Raw genomic sequence first — 15195 nt, forward strand, 5'->3', positions numbered from 1 at the left:
TAAAACGATCTCATGTGAACCACAGGGCCCCTGCTATTGACACGGGACCCATAAGGCCCCCGCTATTGATTATAGTTAGCTAAAAAACACCCCATTCAGAGATGTTTTTTAAAACCTCAATCACATTGTCTTCCCCTTGGGAAGTCGAGGCCCACCTTATTAATAATATATACCGCACACACCCACACACTCAAGAGTCACACACCCACACATCAGCCCCCAAGAATCTCCCCCATACCCCCTCCCTTTCCGCAGCCCTCTAAGACCTGTCTACTCACAGTTTTAAAAAATGATGTCATCTGATGTGTCAAGTCATTAATCATATTTTGACAGTTAGTTTCTGACGATTATTTTTAATGATCAAATTTATATGACGTCATCACATTTTGACATTTTGTTTCTCTAAGTTTCTCTTATGAAGGTGCGCGAGTGGGTGAGCGTGAATTGTCACTGAAAATGCATAAAAGGAGAGGGGCCCCCCTCCACTGCCCAGAAAGCCCCGCCCCAAAAAGCCACCAGGCCCACAGGGACGATTGCGATTGCATTGGTAAATTGTGTCGTCGTGGTTTTGATGTTTGTTATTGTTTTTAAAGGCAAAGAGTAATTTAAGTGCAAATTCTGCAGCTTTGCGGGCACTGTGGCTGAGTCGGTCAAAGTGCCTGTCTCGTAAACAGGAGATTCTGGGTTGAATTCCCAGCAGTGCCTTTAGGCTGTTTCCATGGCTCCTTCACGGCTACTTTTGAAACATTTCAAACCATGTTTTCCTATGAGAATCCTTGTTGCGTTGAAGAAAATCCCATCATTTCTGAAGGCAATAATACCCTGATCAATTTGGACACGACCGACCTACCGACTTCCGGCTTAGTCGAGGCAGAATATGTGAGCTTGCCTTGGACTGAGAAGATGTGGATGGAGAAAGAAGCTCCTGTCCTGAAATTGCCACCTCTAAGCTCCACTTACATTTGAAGTGCCCACTTGGACAAGCCAAATGCCTTCTGGACAAAAGTTCCACAGTCAGACGAGCAGTCCCTGTTCAGGTGACCAGTGATAGGCTCTGAGATTCATCTGCGAAGACCTCCTTTTAGCCGGCAAAAGACAAGGGCAACCCGCCCAGCCTGGTTACATTTGAAGAACTGAGGCCTGACTGGAAAAGCAGAAATGCTGTGTTGCAGCTGAAATAGCTCAGTTGGGAGCGCGTTAGACTGAAGATCTAAAGGTCCCTGGTTCAATCCCGGGTTTCAGCACAGTTGAAATGTTGTTCTTGCCTTGCCAGATCATTTAAAAAGCCTTGCTGAACATGTCTCTGGTTAATGAGTGACACAGATTTCGTTCTGAAAATCCAGCGAACGTTCGGGGAGCTTACGATCCAAACACTACAATGGCACAAGCTGATGACGCCAAGGTGAGATTTGAAAGCCCAACAGTGGCTCGGTTGTTCCCACGTTTGACGAAAATCCCATTTTTTCTGGAACTGGTCTTGTGTGCTACAATGCTCAGGACAAAGGCCTTGTCAATTTGGACAATAGCTGGGCTCAGACTATTGACAATGTGTTCCAAATCAGGACCAAAGAGGCAGGCTTTGCATGTAGGTGAAGCAGCCTATCATTCACCGCCTGAACAGGGACTTGAACCCTGGACCCTCAGATTAAAAGTCTGATGCTCTACCAGCTGAGCTATCCAGGCCGCTCTTTGACATTAAAAAGTCACGTGACTGAAATTTTCTGGCATACAAGTGGCTGGATTTCTGGCTTCGCCATGGACATGCTCCCGAAATTGCCACCTATAAGACAGGCTTAGGTTGGACACTGCCCACACGGACTAGCCAAACACCTTCTGGGTAAAAGATTTTATGGTCAGATAAGACAAAGGTTGAGCCAGTCACTGACACATTCGACTTTTGATCTGAGTGTCCAGGATTCAAGCCCCTGTTCAGGTGACCAGTGATAGGCTCTGAAGTTCATTTGCCAAAGCCTCCTTTTTGCCCCCAAAACACAGGGGCACCAGGAACGGGACTGGTGCCCCTTCTTACATTTGACAGGCTGAGCCCTGACCTGGAAAAGCCGAAAACCCGTTCCACAGCTGAAATAGCTGGGAGAGCGTCAGACTGAAGATCTAAAGGTCCCAGATTTCAGTACAGTGCTGTGTACTTCTTGACTCGACAGAGGAACTGAAAAGACTTGTGTCGCCCCACACACAACCGAAGTGTCTACCTCACATGCATATATTGCCAGCTGATGTATGACATCAGCTGTCACGGACCTTACCGTCATTCTGGGAACTCATCCTGATCTTGGGAAACCACTGATATGGTATTTATAGATATGTATTTCAACTCAAATCCTCAAATAAAAAAAACCCTAATCACACACACTTAACGTAAAAGGAGGTGACCGTCCAAGACGCAGAAGTCGGTCCCACCAAGACTTGAACTTGGATTACTGGATTCAGAGTCCAGAGTGCTAACCATTACACCATGGAACCGGCGATAGCAAGTGTCTGACATTGTCTGATCCCCAAGTACACAGTGTCAGACTACGATAAAGTTGACAGCATTCCATTATTTGATCGTTTTTTAGGGAAATTACGTTAAAAGGTTATAATCAAGTCAAAAGTCAGCCTATACAGACGGAGGGCTTGTCCAGGAGTTGAACCTGGGACCTCTCGCACCCGAAGCGAGAATCATACCACTAGACCAACAAGCCCTTGGTAGCTTGAGAGAGCGGCTGTTTGTTGCTGAGCATTTCGGCCGAAACGACAGGATTCCCTTGGTACCAAAATTGACATGATGCGATTGCATTGGTAAATTGCGTCGTCGTGGTTTTGACGTTTGTTATTGTTTTTAAGGGCAAAGAGTAACTTAGGTGCAAATTCTGCAGCTTTGCGGGCGCTGTGGCTGAGTCGGTCAAAGTGCCTGTCTCGTAAACAGGAGATTCTGGGTTCAAAGCCCAGCAGTGCCTTTAGGCTGTTTCCATGGCTCCTTCACGGCTACTTTTGAAACATTTCAAACCATGTTTTTCTATGAGAATCCTTGTTGCGTTGAAGAAAATCCCATCATTTCTGAAGGCAATAATACCCTGATCAATTTGGACACGACCGACCTACCGACTTCCGGCTTAGTCGAGGCAGAATATGTGAGCTCGCCTTGGACTGAGAAGATGTGGATGGAGAAAGAAGCTCCTGTCCTGAAATTGCCACCTCTAAGCTCCACTTACATTTGAAGTGCCCACTTGGACAAGCCAAATGTCTTCTGGACAAAAGTTCCACAGTCAGACGAGCAGTCCCTGTTCAGGTGACCAGTGATAGGCTCTGAGATTCATCTGCGAAGACCTCCTTTTAGCCGGCAAAAGACAAGGGCAACCCGCCCAGCCTGGTTACATTTGAAGAACTGAGGCCTGACTGGAAAAGCGGAAATGCTGTGTTGCAGCTGAAATAGCTCAGTTGGGAGAGCGTTAGACTGAAGATCTAAAGGTCCCTGGTTCAATCCCGGGTTTCAGCACAGTTGAAATGTTGTTCTTGCCTTGCCAGATCATTTAAAAAGCCTTGCTGAACGTGTCTCTGGTTAATGAGTGACACAGATTTCGTTCTGAAAATCCAGCGAACGTTCGGGGAGCTTACGATCCAAACACTACAATGGCACAAGTTGATGACGCCAAGGTGATATTTGAAAGCCCAACAGTGGCTCGGTTGTTTCCATGTTTGACGAAAATCCCATTTTTTCTGGAACTGGTCTTGTGTGCTACAATGCTCAGGACAAAGGCCTTGTCAATTTGGACAATAGCTGGGCTCAGACTATTGACAATGTGTTCCAAATCAGGACCAAAGAGGCAGGCTTTGCATGTAGGTGAAGCAGCCTATCATTCACCGCCTGAACAGGGACTTGAACCCTGGACCCTCAGATTAAAAGTCTGATGCTCTACCAGCTGAGCTATCCAGGCCGCTCTTTGAAATTAAAAAGTCACGTGACTGAAATTTTCTGGCATACAAGTGGCTGGATTTCTGGCTTCGCCATGGACATGCTCCCGAAATTGCCACCTATAAGACAGGCTTAGGTTGGACACTGCCCACACGGACTAGCCAAACACCTTCTGGGTAAAAGATTTTATGGTCAGATAAGACAAAGGTTGAGCCAGTCACTGACACATTCGACTTTTGATCTGAGTGTCCAGGATTCAAGCCCCTGTTCAGGTGACCAGTGATAGGCTCTGAAGTTCATTTGCCAAAGCCTCCTTTTTGCCCCCAAAACACAGGGGCACCAGGAACGGGACTGGTGCCCCTTCTTACATTTGACAGGCTGAGCCCTGACCTGGAAAAGCCGAAAACCCGTTCCACAGCTGAAATAGCTGGGAGAGCGTCAGACTGAAGATCTAAAGGTCCCAGATTTCAGTACAGTGCTGTGTCCTTCTTGACTCGACAGAGGAACTGAAAAGACTTGTGTCGCCCCACACACAACCGAAGTGTCTACCTCACATGCATATATTGCCAGCTGATGTATGACATCAGCTGTCACGGACCTTACCGTCATTCTGGGAACTCATCCTGATCTTGGGAAACCACTGATATGGTATTTATAGATATGTATTTCAACTCAAATCCTCAAATAAAAAAAACCCTAATCACACACACTTAACGTAAAAGGAGGTGACCGTCCAAGACGCAGAAGTCGGTCCCACCAAGACTTGAACTTGGATCACTGGATTCAGAGTCCAGAGTGCTAACCATTACACCATGGAACCGGCGATAGCAAGTGTCTGACATTGTCTGATCCCCAAGTACACAGTGTCAGACTACGATAAAGTTGACAGCATTCCATTATTTGATCGTTTTTTAGGGAAATTACGTTAAAAGGTTATAATCAAGTCAAAAGTCAGCCTATACAGACGGAGGGCTTGTCCAGGAGTTGAACCTGGGACCTCTCGCACCCGAAGCGAGAATCATACCACTAGACCAACAAGCCCTTGGTAGCTTGAGAGAGCGGCTGTTTGTTGCTGAGCATTTCGGCCGAAACGACAGGATTCCCTTGGTACCAAAATTGACATGATGCGATTGCATTGGTAAATTGCGTCGTCGTGGTTTTGACGTTTGTTATTGTTTTTAAGGGCAAAGAGTAACTTAGGTGCAAATTCTGCAGCTTTGCGGGCGCTGTGGCTGAGTCGGTCAAAGTGCCTGTCTCGTAAACAGGAGATTCTGGGTTCAAAGCCCAGCAGTGCCTTTAGGCTGTTTCCATGGCTCCTTCACGGCTACTTTTGAAACATTTCAAACCATGTTTTTCTATGAGAATCCTTGTTGCGTTGAAGAAAATCCCATCATTTCTGAAGGCAATAATACCCTGATCAATTTGGACACGACCGACCTACCGACTTCCGGCTTAGTCGAGGCAGAATATGTGAGCTCGCCTTGGACTGAGAAGATGTGGATGGAGAAAGAAGCTCCTGTCCTGAAATTGCCACCTCTAAGCTCCACTTACATTTGAAGTGCCCACTTGGACAAGCCAAATGTCTTCTGGACAAAAGTTCCACAGTCAGACGAGCAGTCCCTGTTCAGGTGACCAGTGATAGGCTCTGAGATTCATCTGCGAAGACCTCCTTTTAGCCGGCAAAAGACAAGGGCAACCCGCCCAGCCTGGTTACATTTGAAGAACTGAGGCCTGACTGGAAAAGCGGAAATGCTGTGTTGCAGCTGAAATAGCTCAGTTGGGAGAGCGTTAGACTGAAGATCTAAAGGTCCCTGGTTCAATCCCGGGTTTCAGCACAGTTGAAATGTTGTTCTTGCCTTGCCAGATCATTTAAAAAGCCTTGCTGAACGTGTCTCTGGTTAATGAGTGACACAGATTTCGTTCTGAAAATCCAGCGAACGTTCGGGGAGCTTACGATCCAAACACTACAATGGCACAAGTTGATGACGCCAAGGTGATATTTGAAAGCCCAACAGTGGCTCGGTTGTTTCCATGTTTGACGAAAATCCCATTTTTTCTGGAACTGGTCTTGTGTGCTACAATGCTCAGGACAAAGGCCTTGTCAATTTGGACAATAGCTGGGCTCAGACTATTGACAATGTGTTCCAAATCAGGACCAAAGAGGCAGGCTTTGCATGTAGGTGAAGCAGCCTATCATTCACCGCCTGAACAGGGACTTGAACCCTGGACCCTCAGATTAAAAGTCTGATGCTCTACCAGCTGAGCTATCCAGGCCGCTCTTTGAAATTAAAAAGTCACGTGACTGAAATTTTCTGGCATACAAGTGGCTGGATTTCTGGCTTCGCCATGGACATGCTCCCGAAATTGCCACCTATAAGACAGGCTTAGGTTGGACACTGCCCACACGGACTAGCCAAACACCTTCTGGGTAAAAGATTTTATGGTCAGATAAGACAAAGGTTGAGCCAGTCACTGACACATTCGACTTTTGATCTGAGTGTCCAGGATTCAAGCCCCTGTTCAGGTGACCAGTGATAGGCTCTGAAGTTCATTTGCCAAAGCCTCCTTTTTGCCCCCAAAACACAGGGGCACCAGGAACGGGACTGGTGCCCCTTCTTACATTTGACAGGCTGAGCCCTGACCTGGAAAAGCCGAAAACCCGTTCCACAGCTGAAATAGCTGGGAGAGCGTCAGACTGAAGATCTAAAGGTCCCAGATTTCAGTACAGTGCTGTGTCCTTCTTGACTCGACAGAGGAACTGAAAAGACTTGTGTCGCCCCACACACAACCGAAGTGTCTACCTCACATGCATATATTGCCAGCTGATGTATGACATCAGCTGTCACGGACCTTACCGTCATTCTGGGAACTCATCCTGATCTTGGGAAACCACTGATATGGTATTTATAGATATGTATTTCAACTCAAATCCTCAAATAAAAAAAACCCTAATCACACACACTTAACGTAAAAGGAGGTGACCGTCCAAGACGCAGAAGTCGGTCCCACCAAGACTTGAACTTGGATCACTGGATTCAGAGTCCAGAGTGCTAACCATTACACCATGGAACCGGCGATAGCAAGTGTCTGACATTGTCTGATCCCCAAGTACACAGTGTCAGACTACGATAAAGTTGACAGCATTCCATTATTTGATCGTTTTTTAGGGAAATTACGTTAAAAGGTTATAATCAAGTCAAAAGTCAGCCTATACGGACGGAGGGCTTGTCCAGGAGTTGAACCTGGGACCTCTCGCACCCGAAGCGAGAATCATACCACTAGACCAACAAGCCCTTGGTAGCTTGAGAGAGCGGCTGTTTGTTGCTGAGCATTTCGGCCGAAACGACAGGATTCCCTTGGTACCAAAATTGACATGATGCGATTGCATTGGTAAATTGCGTCGTCGTGGTTTTGACGTTTGTTATTGTTTTTAAGGGCAAAGAGTAACTTAGGTGCAAATTCTGCAGCTTTGCGGGCGCTGTGGCTGAGTCGGTCAAAGTGCCTGTCTCGTAAACAGGAGATTCTGGGTTCAAAGCCCAGCAGTGCCTTTAGGCTGTTTCCATGGCTCCTTCACGGCTACTTTTGAAACATTTCAAACCATGTTTTTCTATGAGAATCCTTGTTGCGTTGAAGAAAATCCCATCATTTCTGAAGGCAATAATACCCTGATCAATTTGGACACGACCGACCTACCGACTTCCGGCTTAGTCGAGGCAGAATATGTGAGCTCGCCTTGGACTGAGAAGATGTGGATGGAGAAAGAAGCTCCTGTCCTGAAATTGCCACCTCTAAGCTCCACTTACATTTGAAGTGCCCACTTGGACAAGCCAAATGTCTTCTGGACAAAAGTTCCACAGTCAGACGAGCAGTCCCTGTTCAGGTGACCAGTGATAGGCTCTGAGATTCATCTGCGAAGACCTCCTTTTAGCCGGCAAAAGACAAGGGCAACCCGCCCAGCCTGGTTACATTTGAAGAACTGAGGCCTGACTGGAAAAGCGGAAATGCTGTGTTGCAGCTGAAATAGCTCAGTTGGGAGAGCGTTAGACTAAAGATCTAAAGGTCCCTGGTTCAATCCCGGGTTTCAGCACAGTTGAAATGTTGTTCTTGCCTTGCCAGATCATTTAAAAAGCCTTGCTGAACGTGTCTCTGGTTAATGAGTGACACAGATTTCGTTCTGAAAATCCAGCGAACGTTCGGGGAGCTTACGATCCAAACACTACAATGGCACAAGTTGATGACGCCAAGGTGATATTTGAAAGCCCAACAGTGGCTCGGTTGTTTCCATGTTTGACGAAAATCCCATTTTTTCTGGAACTGGTCTTGTGTGCTACAATGCTCAGGACAAAGGCCTTGTCAATTTGGACAATAGCTGGGCTCAGACTATTGACAATGTGTTCCAAATCAGGACCAAAGAGGCAGGCTTTGCATGTAGGTGAAGCAGCCTATCATTCACCGCCTGAACAGGGACTTGAACCCTGGACCCTCAGATTAAAAGTCTGATGCTCTACCAGCTGAGCTATCCAGGCCGCTCTTTGAAATTAAAAAGTCACGTGACTGAAATTTTCTGGCATACAAGTGGCTGGATTTCTGGCTTCGCCATGGACATGCTCCCGAAATTGCCACCTATAAGACAGGCTTAGGTTGGACACTGCCCACACGGACTAGCCAAACACCTTCTGGGTAAAAGATTTTATGGTCAGATAAGACAAAGGTTGAGCCAGTCACTGACACATTCGACTTTTGATCTGAGTGTCCAGGATTCAAGCCCCTGTTCAGGTGACCAGTGATAGGCTCTGAAGTTCATTTGCCAAAGCCTCCTTTTTGCCCCCAAAACACAGGGGCACCAGGAACGGGACTGGTGCCCCTTCTTACATTTGACAGGCTGAGCCCTGACCTGGAAAAGCCGAAAACCCGTTCCACAGCTGAAATAGCTGGGAGAGCGTCAGACTGAAGATCTAAAGGTCCCAGATTTCAGTACAGTGCTGTGTCCTTCTTGACTCGACAGAGGAACTGAAAAGACTTGTGTCGCCCCACACACAACCGAAGTGTCTACCTCACATGCATATATTGCCAGCTGATGTATGACATCAGCTGTCACGGACCTTACCGTCATTCTGGGAACTCATCCTGATCTTGGGAAACCACTGATATGGTATTTATAGATATGTATTTCAACTCAAATCCTCAAATAAAAAAAACCCTAATCACACACACTTAACGTAAAAGGAGGTGACCGTCCAAGACGCAGAAGTCGGTCCCACCAAGACTTGAACTTGGATCACTGGATTCAGAGTCCAGAGTGCTAACCATTACACCATGGAACCGGCGATAGCAAGTGTCTGACATTGTCTGATCCCCAAGTACACAGTGTCAGACTACGATAAAGTTGACAGCATTCCATTATTTGATCGTTTTTTAGGGAAATTACGTTAAAAGGTTATAATCAAGTCAAAAGTCAGCCTATACGGACGGAGGGCTTGTCCAGGAGTTGAACCTGGGACCTCTCGCACCCGAAGCGAGAATCATACCACTAGACCAACAAGCCCTTGGTAGCTTGAGAGAGCGGCTGTTTGTTGCTGAGCATTTCGGCCGAAACGACAGGATTCCCTTGGTACCAAAATTGACATGATGCGATTGCATTGGTAAATTGCGTCGTCGTGGTTTTGACGTTTGTTATTGTTTTTAAGGGCAAAGAGTAACTTAGGTGCAAATTCTGCAGCTTTGCGGGCGCTGTGGCTGAGTCGGTCAAAGTGCCTGTCTCGTAAACAGGAGATTCTGGGTTCAAAGCCCAGCAGTGCCTTTAGGCTGTTTCCATGGCTCCTTCACGGCTACTTTTGAAACATTTCAAACCATGTTTTTCTATGAGAATCCTTGTTGCGTTGAAGAAAATCCCATCATTTCTGAAGGCAATAATACCCTGATCAATTTGGACACGACCGACCTACCGACTTCCGGCTTAGTCGAGGCAGAATATGTGAGCTCGCCTTGGACTGAGAAGATGTGGATGGAGAAAGAAGCTCCTGTCCTGAAATTGCCACCTCTAAGCTCCACTTACATTTGAAGTGCCCACTTGGACAAGCCAAATGTCTTCTGGACAAAAGTTCCACAGTCAGACGAGCAGTCCCTGTTCAGGTGACCAGTGATAGGCTCTGAGATTCATCTGCGAAGACCTCCTTTTAGCCGGCAAAAGACAAGGGCAACCCGCCCAGCCTGGTTACATTTGAAGAACTGAGGCCTGACTGGAAAAGCGGAAATGCTGTGTTGCAGCTGAAATAGCTCAGTTGGGAGAGCGTTAGACTGAAGATCTAAAGGTCCCTGGTTCAATCCCGGGTTTCAGCACAGTTGAAATGTTGTTCTTGCCTTGCCAGATCATTTAAAAAGCCTTGCTGAACGTGTCTCTGGTTAATGAGTGACACAGATTTTGTTCTGAAAATCCAGCGAACGTTCGGGGAGCTTACGATCCAAACACTACAATGGCACAAGTTGATGACGCCAAGGTGATATTTGAAAGCCCAACAGTGGCTCGGTTGTTTCCACGTTTGACGAAAATCCCATTTTTTCTGGAACTGGTCTTGTGTGCTACAATGCTCAGGAAAGGCCTTGTCAATTTGGACAATAGCTGGGCTCAGACTATTGACAATGTGTTCCAAATCAGGACCAAAGAGGCAGGCTTTGCATGTAGGTGAAGCAGCCTATCATTCACCGCCTGAACAGGGACTTGAACCCTGGACCCTCAGATTAAAAGTCTGATGCTCTACCAGCTGAGCTATCCAGGCCGCTCTTTGACATTAAAAAGTCACGTGACTGAAATTTTCTGGCATACAAGTGGCTGGATTTCTGGCTTCGCCATGGACATGCTCCCGAAATTGCCACCTATAAGACAGGCTTAGGTTGGACACTGCCCACACGGACTAGCCAAACACCTTCTGGGTAAAAGATTTTATGGTCAGATAAGACAAAGGTTGAGCCAGTCACTGACACATTCGACTTTTGATCTGAGTGTCCAGGATTCAAGCCCCTGTTCAGGTGACCAGTGATAGGCTCTGAAGTTCATTTGCCAAAGCCTCCTTTTTGCCCCCAAAACACAGGGGCACCAGGAACGGGACTGGTGCCCCTTCTTACATTTGACAGGCTGAGCCCTGACCTGGAAAAGCCGAAAACCCGTTCCACAGCTGAAATAGCTGGGAGAGCGTCAGACTGAAGATCTAAAGGTCCCAGATTTCAGTACAGTGCTGTGTCCTTCTTGACTCGACAGAGGAACTGAAAAGACTTGTGTCGCCCCACACACAACCGAAGTGTCTACCTCACATGCATATATTGCCAGCTGATGTATGACATCAGCTGTCACGGACCTTACCGTCATTCTGGGAACTCATCCTGATCTTGGGAAACCACTGATATGGTATTTATAGATATGTATTTCAACTCAAATCCTCAAATAAAAAAAACCCTAATCACACACACTTAACGTAAAAGGAGGTGACCGTCCAAGACGCAGAAGTCGGTCCCACCAAGACTTGAACTTGGATCACTGGATTCAGAGTCCAGAGTGCTAACCATTACACCATGGAACCGGCGATAGCAAGTGTCTGACATTGTCTGATCCCCAAGTACACAGTGTCAGACTACGATAAAGTTGACAGCATTCCATTATTTGATCGTTTTTTAGGGAAATTACGTTAAAAGGTTATAATCAAGTCAAAAGTCAGCCTATACGGACGGAGGGCTTGTCCAGGAGTTGAACCTGGGACCTCTCGCACCCGAAGCGAGAATCATACCACTAGACCAACAAGCCCTTGGTAGCTTGAGAGAGCGGCTGTTTGTTGCTGAGCATTTCGGCCGAAACGACAGGATTCCCTTGGTACCAAAATTGACATGATGCGATTGCATTGGTAAATTGCGTCGTCGTGGTTTTGACGTTTGTTATTGTTTTTAAGGGCAAAGAGTAACTTAGGTGCAAATTCTGCAGCTTTGCGGGCGCTGTGGCTGAGTCGGTCAAAGTGCCTGTCTCGTAAACAGGAGATTCTGGGTTCAAAGCCCAGCAGTGCCTTTAGGCTGTTTCCATGGCTCCTTCACGGCTACTTTTGAAACATTTCAAACCATGTTTTTCTATGAGAATCCTTGTTGCGTTGAAGAAAATCCCATCATTTCTGAAGGCAATAATACCCTGATCAATTTGGACACGACCGACCTACCGACTTCCGGCTTAGTCGAGGCAGAATATGTGAGCTCGCCTTGGACTGAGAAGATGTGGATGGAGAAAGAAGCTCCTGTCCTGAAATTGCCACCTCTAAGCTCCACTTACATTTGAAGTGCCCACTTGGACAAGCCAAATGTCTTCTGGACAAAAGTTCCACAGTCAGACGAGCAGTCCCTGTTCAGGTGACCAGTGATAGGCTCTGAGATTCATCTGCGAAGACCTCCTTTTAGCCGGCAAAAGACAAGGGCAACCCGCCCAGCCTGGTTACATTTGAAGAACTGAGGCCTGACTGGAAAAGCGGAAATGCTGTGTTGCAGCTGAAATAGCTCAGTTGGGAGAGCGATAGACTGAAGATCTAAAGGTCCCTGGTTCAATCCCGGGTTTCAGCACAGTTGAAATGTTGTTCTTGCCTTGCCAGATCATTTAAAAAGCCTTGCTGAACGTGTCTCTGGTTAATGAGTGACACAGATTTCGTTCTGAAAATCCAGCGAACGTTCGGGGAGCTTACGATCCAAACACTACAATGGCACAAGTTGATGACGCCAAGGTGATATTTGAAAGCCCAACAGTGGCTCGGTTGTTTCCATGTTTGACGAAAATCCCATTTTTTCTGGAACTGGTCTTGTGTGCTACAATGCTCAGGACAAAGGCCTTGTCAATTTGGACAATAGCTGGGCTCAGACTATTGACAATGTGTTCCAAATCAGGACCAAAGAGGCAGGCTTTGCATGTAGGTGAAGCAGCCTATCATTCACCGCCTGAACAGGGACTTGAACCCTGGACCCTCAGATTAAAAGTCTGATGCTCTACCAGCTGAGCTATCCAGGCCGCTCTTTGAAATTAAAAAGTCACGTGACTGAAATTTTCTGGCATACAAGTGGCTGGATTTCTGGCTTCGCCATGGACATGCTCCCGAAATTGCCACCTATAAGACAGGCTTAGGTTGGACACTGCCCACACGGACTAGCCAAACACCTTCTGGGTAAAAGATTTTATGGTCAGATAAGACAAAGGTTGAGCCAGTCACTGACACATTCGACTTTTGATCTGAGTGTCCAGGATTCAAGCCCCTGTTCAGGTGACCAGTGATAGGCTCTGAAGTTCATTTGCCAAAGCCTCCTTTTTGCCCCCAAAACACAGGGGCACCAGGAACGGGACTGGTGCCCCTTCTTACATTTGACAGGCTGAGCCCTGACCTGGAAAAGCCGAAAACCCGTTCCACAGCTGAAATAGCTGGGAGAGCGTCAGACTGAAGATCTAAAGGTCCCAGATTTCAGTACAGTGCTGTGTCCTTCTTGACTCGACAGAGGAACTGAAAAGACTTGTGTCGCCCCACACACAACCGAAGTGTCTACCTCACATGCATATATTGCCAGCTGATGTATGACATCAGCTGTCACGGACCTTACCGTCATTCTGGGAACTCATCCTGATCTTGGGAAACCACTGATATGGTATTTATAGATATGTATTTCAACTCAAATCCTCAAATAAAAAAAACCCTAATCACACACACTTAACGTAAAAGGAGGTGACCGTCCAAGACGCAGAAGTCGGTCCCACCAAGACTTGAACTTGGATCACTGGATTCAGAGTCCAGAGTGCTAACCATTACACCATGGAACCGGCGATAGCAAGTGTCTGACATTGTCTGATCCCCAAGTACACAGTGTCAGACTACGATAAAGTTGACAGCATTCCATTATTTGATCGTTTTTTAGGGAAATTACGTTAAAAGGTTATAATCAAGTCAAAAGTCAGCCTATACGGACGGAGGGCTTGTCCAGGAGTTGAACCTGGGACCTCTCGCACCCGAAGCGAGAATCATACCACTAGACCAACAAGCCCTTGGTAGCTTGAGAGAGCGGCTGTTTGTTGCTGAGCATTTCGGCCGAAACGACAGGATTCCCTTGGTACCAAAATTGACATGATGCGATTGCATTGGTAAATTGCGTCGTCGTGGTTTTGACGTTTGTTATTGTTTTTAAGGGCAAAGAGTAACTTAGGTGCAAATTCTGCAGCTTTGCGGGCGCTGTGGCTGAGTCGGTCAAAGTGCCTGTCTCGTAAACAGGAGATTCTGGGTTCAAAGCCCAGCAGTGCCTTTAGGCTGTTTCCATGGCTCCTTCACGGCTACTTTTGAAACATTTCAAACCATGTTTTTCTATGAGAATCCTTGTTGCGTTGAAGAAAATCCCATCATTTCTGAAGGCAATAATACCCTGATCAATTTGGACACGACCGACCTACCGACTTCCGGCTTAGTCGAGGCAGAATATGTGAGCTCGCCTTGGACTGAGAAGATGTGGATGGAGAAAGAAGCTCCTGTCCTGAAATTGCCACCTCTAAGCTCCACTTACATTTGAAGTGCCCACTTGGACAAGCCAAATGTCTTCTGGACAAAAGTTCCACAGTCAGACGAGCAGTCCCTGTTCAGGTGACCAGTGATAGGCTCTGAGATTCATCTGCGAAGACCTCCTTTTAGCCGGCAAAAGACAAGGGCAACCCGCCCAGCCTGGTTACATTTGAAGAACTGAGGCCTGACTGGAAAAGCGGAAATGCTGTGTTGCAGCTGAAATAGCTCAGTTGGGAGAGCGTTAGACTGAAGATCTAAAGGTCCCTGGTTCAATCCCGGGTTTCAGCACAGTTGAAATGTTGTTCTTGCCTTGCCAGATCATTTAAAAAGCCTTGCTGAACGTGTCTCTGGTTAATGAGTGACACAGATTTTGTTCTGAAAATCCAGCGAACGTTCGGGGAGCTTACGATCCAAACACTACAATGGCACAAGTTGATGACGCCAAGGTGATATTTGAAAGCCCAACAGTGGCTCGGTTGTTTCCACGTTTGACGAAAATCCCATTTTTTCTGGAACTGGTCTTGTGTGCTACAATGCTCAGGAAAGGCCTTGTCAATTTGGACAATAGCTGGGCTCAGACTATTGACAATGTGTTCCAAATCAGGACCAAAGAGGCAGGCTTTGCATGTAGGTGAAGCAGCCTATCATTCACCGCCTGAACAGGGACTTGAACCCTGGACCCTCAGATTAAAAGTCTGATGCTCTACCAGCTGAGCTATCCAGGCCGCT

General features: G+C 46.9%; 19 non-coding genes across 19 annotated transcripts; 1 reads left to right on the plus strand and 18 right to left on the minus strand.

Annotated features, from left to right (window-relative positions):
- Nucleotides 1–1610: 1610 nt before the first annotated feature.
- trnak-uuu (transfer RNA lysine (anticodon UUU)) lies at nucleotides 1611–1683 on the minus strand. Its single transcript has one exon. It is a non-coding gene; the product is annotated as a tRNA-Lys (tRNA).
- A 947-nt stretch (nucleotides 1684–2630) lies between these two features.
- Nucleotides 2631–2702, minus strand: trnap-cgg (transfer RNA proline (anticodon CGG)). The gene has a single exon. It is a non-coding gene; the product is annotated as a tRNA-Pro (tRNA).
- A 1160-nt stretch (nucleotides 2703–3862) lies between these two features.
- trnak-uuu (transfer RNA lysine (anticodon UUU)) lies at nucleotides 3863–3935 on the minus strand. The gene has a single exon. It is a non-coding gene; the product is annotated as a tRNA-Lys (tRNA).
- A 726-nt stretch (nucleotides 3936–4661) lies between these two features.
- Nucleotides 4662–4733, minus strand: trnaq-cug (transfer RNA glutamine (anticodon CUG)). Its single transcript has one exon. It is a non-coding gene; the product is annotated as a tRNA-Gln (tRNA).
- Nucleotides 4734–4882: 149 nt separating this feature from the next.
- Nucleotides 4883–4954, minus strand: trnap-cgg (transfer RNA proline (anticodon CGG)). The gene has a single exon. It is a non-coding gene; the product is annotated as a tRNA-Pro (tRNA).
- A 1160-nt stretch (nucleotides 4955–6114) lies between these two features.
- On the minus strand, nucleotides 6115–6187 carry trnak-uuu (transfer RNA lysine (anticodon UUU)). The gene has a single exon. It is a non-coding gene; the product is annotated as a tRNA-Lys (tRNA).
- A 726-nt stretch (nucleotides 6188–6913) lies between these two features.
- Nucleotides 6914–6985, minus strand: trnaq-cug (transfer RNA glutamine (anticodon CUG)). The gene has a single exon. It is a non-coding gene; the product is annotated as a tRNA-Gln (tRNA).
- A 149-nt stretch (nucleotides 6986–7134) lies between these two features.
- On the minus strand, nucleotides 7135–7206 carry trnap-cgg (transfer RNA proline (anticodon CGG)). The gene has a single exon. It is a non-coding gene; the product is annotated as a tRNA-Pro (tRNA).
- Nucleotides 7207–7927: 721 nt separating this feature from the next.
- trnaf-aaa (transfer RNA phenylalanine (anticodon AAA)) lies at nucleotides 7928–8000 on the plus strand. The gene has a single exon. It is a non-coding gene; the product is annotated as a tRNA-Phe (tRNA).
- Nucleotides 8001–8366: 366 nt separating this feature from the next.
- trnak-uuu (transfer RNA lysine (anticodon UUU)) lies at nucleotides 8367–8439 on the minus strand. Its single transcript has one exon. It is a non-coding gene; the product is annotated as a tRNA-Lys (tRNA).
- Nucleotides 8440–9165: 726 nt separating this feature from the next.
- trnaq-cug (transfer RNA glutamine (anticodon CUG)) lies at nucleotides 9166–9237 on the minus strand. The gene has a single exon. It is a non-coding gene; the product is annotated as a tRNA-Gln (tRNA).
- Nucleotides 9238–9386: 149 nt separating this feature from the next.
- On the minus strand, nucleotides 9387–9458 carry trnap-cgg (transfer RNA proline (anticodon CGG)). The gene has a single exon. It is a non-coding gene; the product is annotated as a tRNA-Pro (tRNA).
- Nucleotides 9459–10616: 1158 nt separating this feature from the next.
- Nucleotides 10617–10689, minus strand: trnak-uuu (transfer RNA lysine (anticodon UUU)). The gene has a single exon. It is a non-coding gene; the product is annotated as a tRNA-Lys (tRNA).
- Nucleotides 10690–11415: 726 nt separating this feature from the next.
- trnaq-cug (transfer RNA glutamine (anticodon CUG)) lies at nucleotides 11416–11487 on the minus strand. The gene has a single exon. It is a non-coding gene; the product is annotated as a tRNA-Gln (tRNA).
- Nucleotides 11488–11636: 149 nt separating this feature from the next.
- On the minus strand, nucleotides 11637–11708 carry trnap-cgg (transfer RNA proline (anticodon CGG)). The gene has a single exon. It is a non-coding gene; the product is annotated as a tRNA-Pro (tRNA).
- A 1160-nt stretch (nucleotides 11709–12868) lies between these two features.
- Nucleotides 12869–12941, minus strand: trnak-uuu (transfer RNA lysine (anticodon UUU)). The gene has a single exon. It is a non-coding gene; the product is annotated as a tRNA-Lys (tRNA).
- A 726-nt stretch (nucleotides 12942–13667) lies between these two features.
- On the minus strand, nucleotides 13668–13739 carry trnaq-cug (transfer RNA glutamine (anticodon CUG)). Its single transcript has one exon. It is a non-coding gene; the product is annotated as a tRNA-Gln (tRNA).
- A 149-nt stretch (nucleotides 13740–13888) lies between these two features.
- Nucleotides 13889–13960, minus strand: trnap-cgg (transfer RNA proline (anticodon CGG)). The gene has a single exon. It is a non-coding gene; the product is annotated as a tRNA-Pro (tRNA).
- Nucleotides 13961–15118: 1158 nt separating this feature from the next.
- On the minus strand, nucleotides 15119–15191 carry trnak-uuu (transfer RNA lysine (anticodon UUU)). The gene has a single exon. It is a non-coding gene; the product is annotated as a tRNA-Lys (tRNA).
- Nucleotides 15192–15195: the final 4 nt, after the last annotated feature.

This window comes from Dunckerocampus dactyliophorus, chromosome 13 (genome assembly GCF_027744805.1).
Source record: "Dunckerocampus dactyliophorus isolate RoL2022-P2 chromosome 13, RoL_Ddac_1.1, whole genome shotgun sequence".
Classification (NCBI taxonomy): Eukaryota; Metazoa; Chordata; class Actinopteri; order Syngnathiformes; family Syngnathidae; genus Dunckerocampus; species Dunckerocampus dactyliophorus.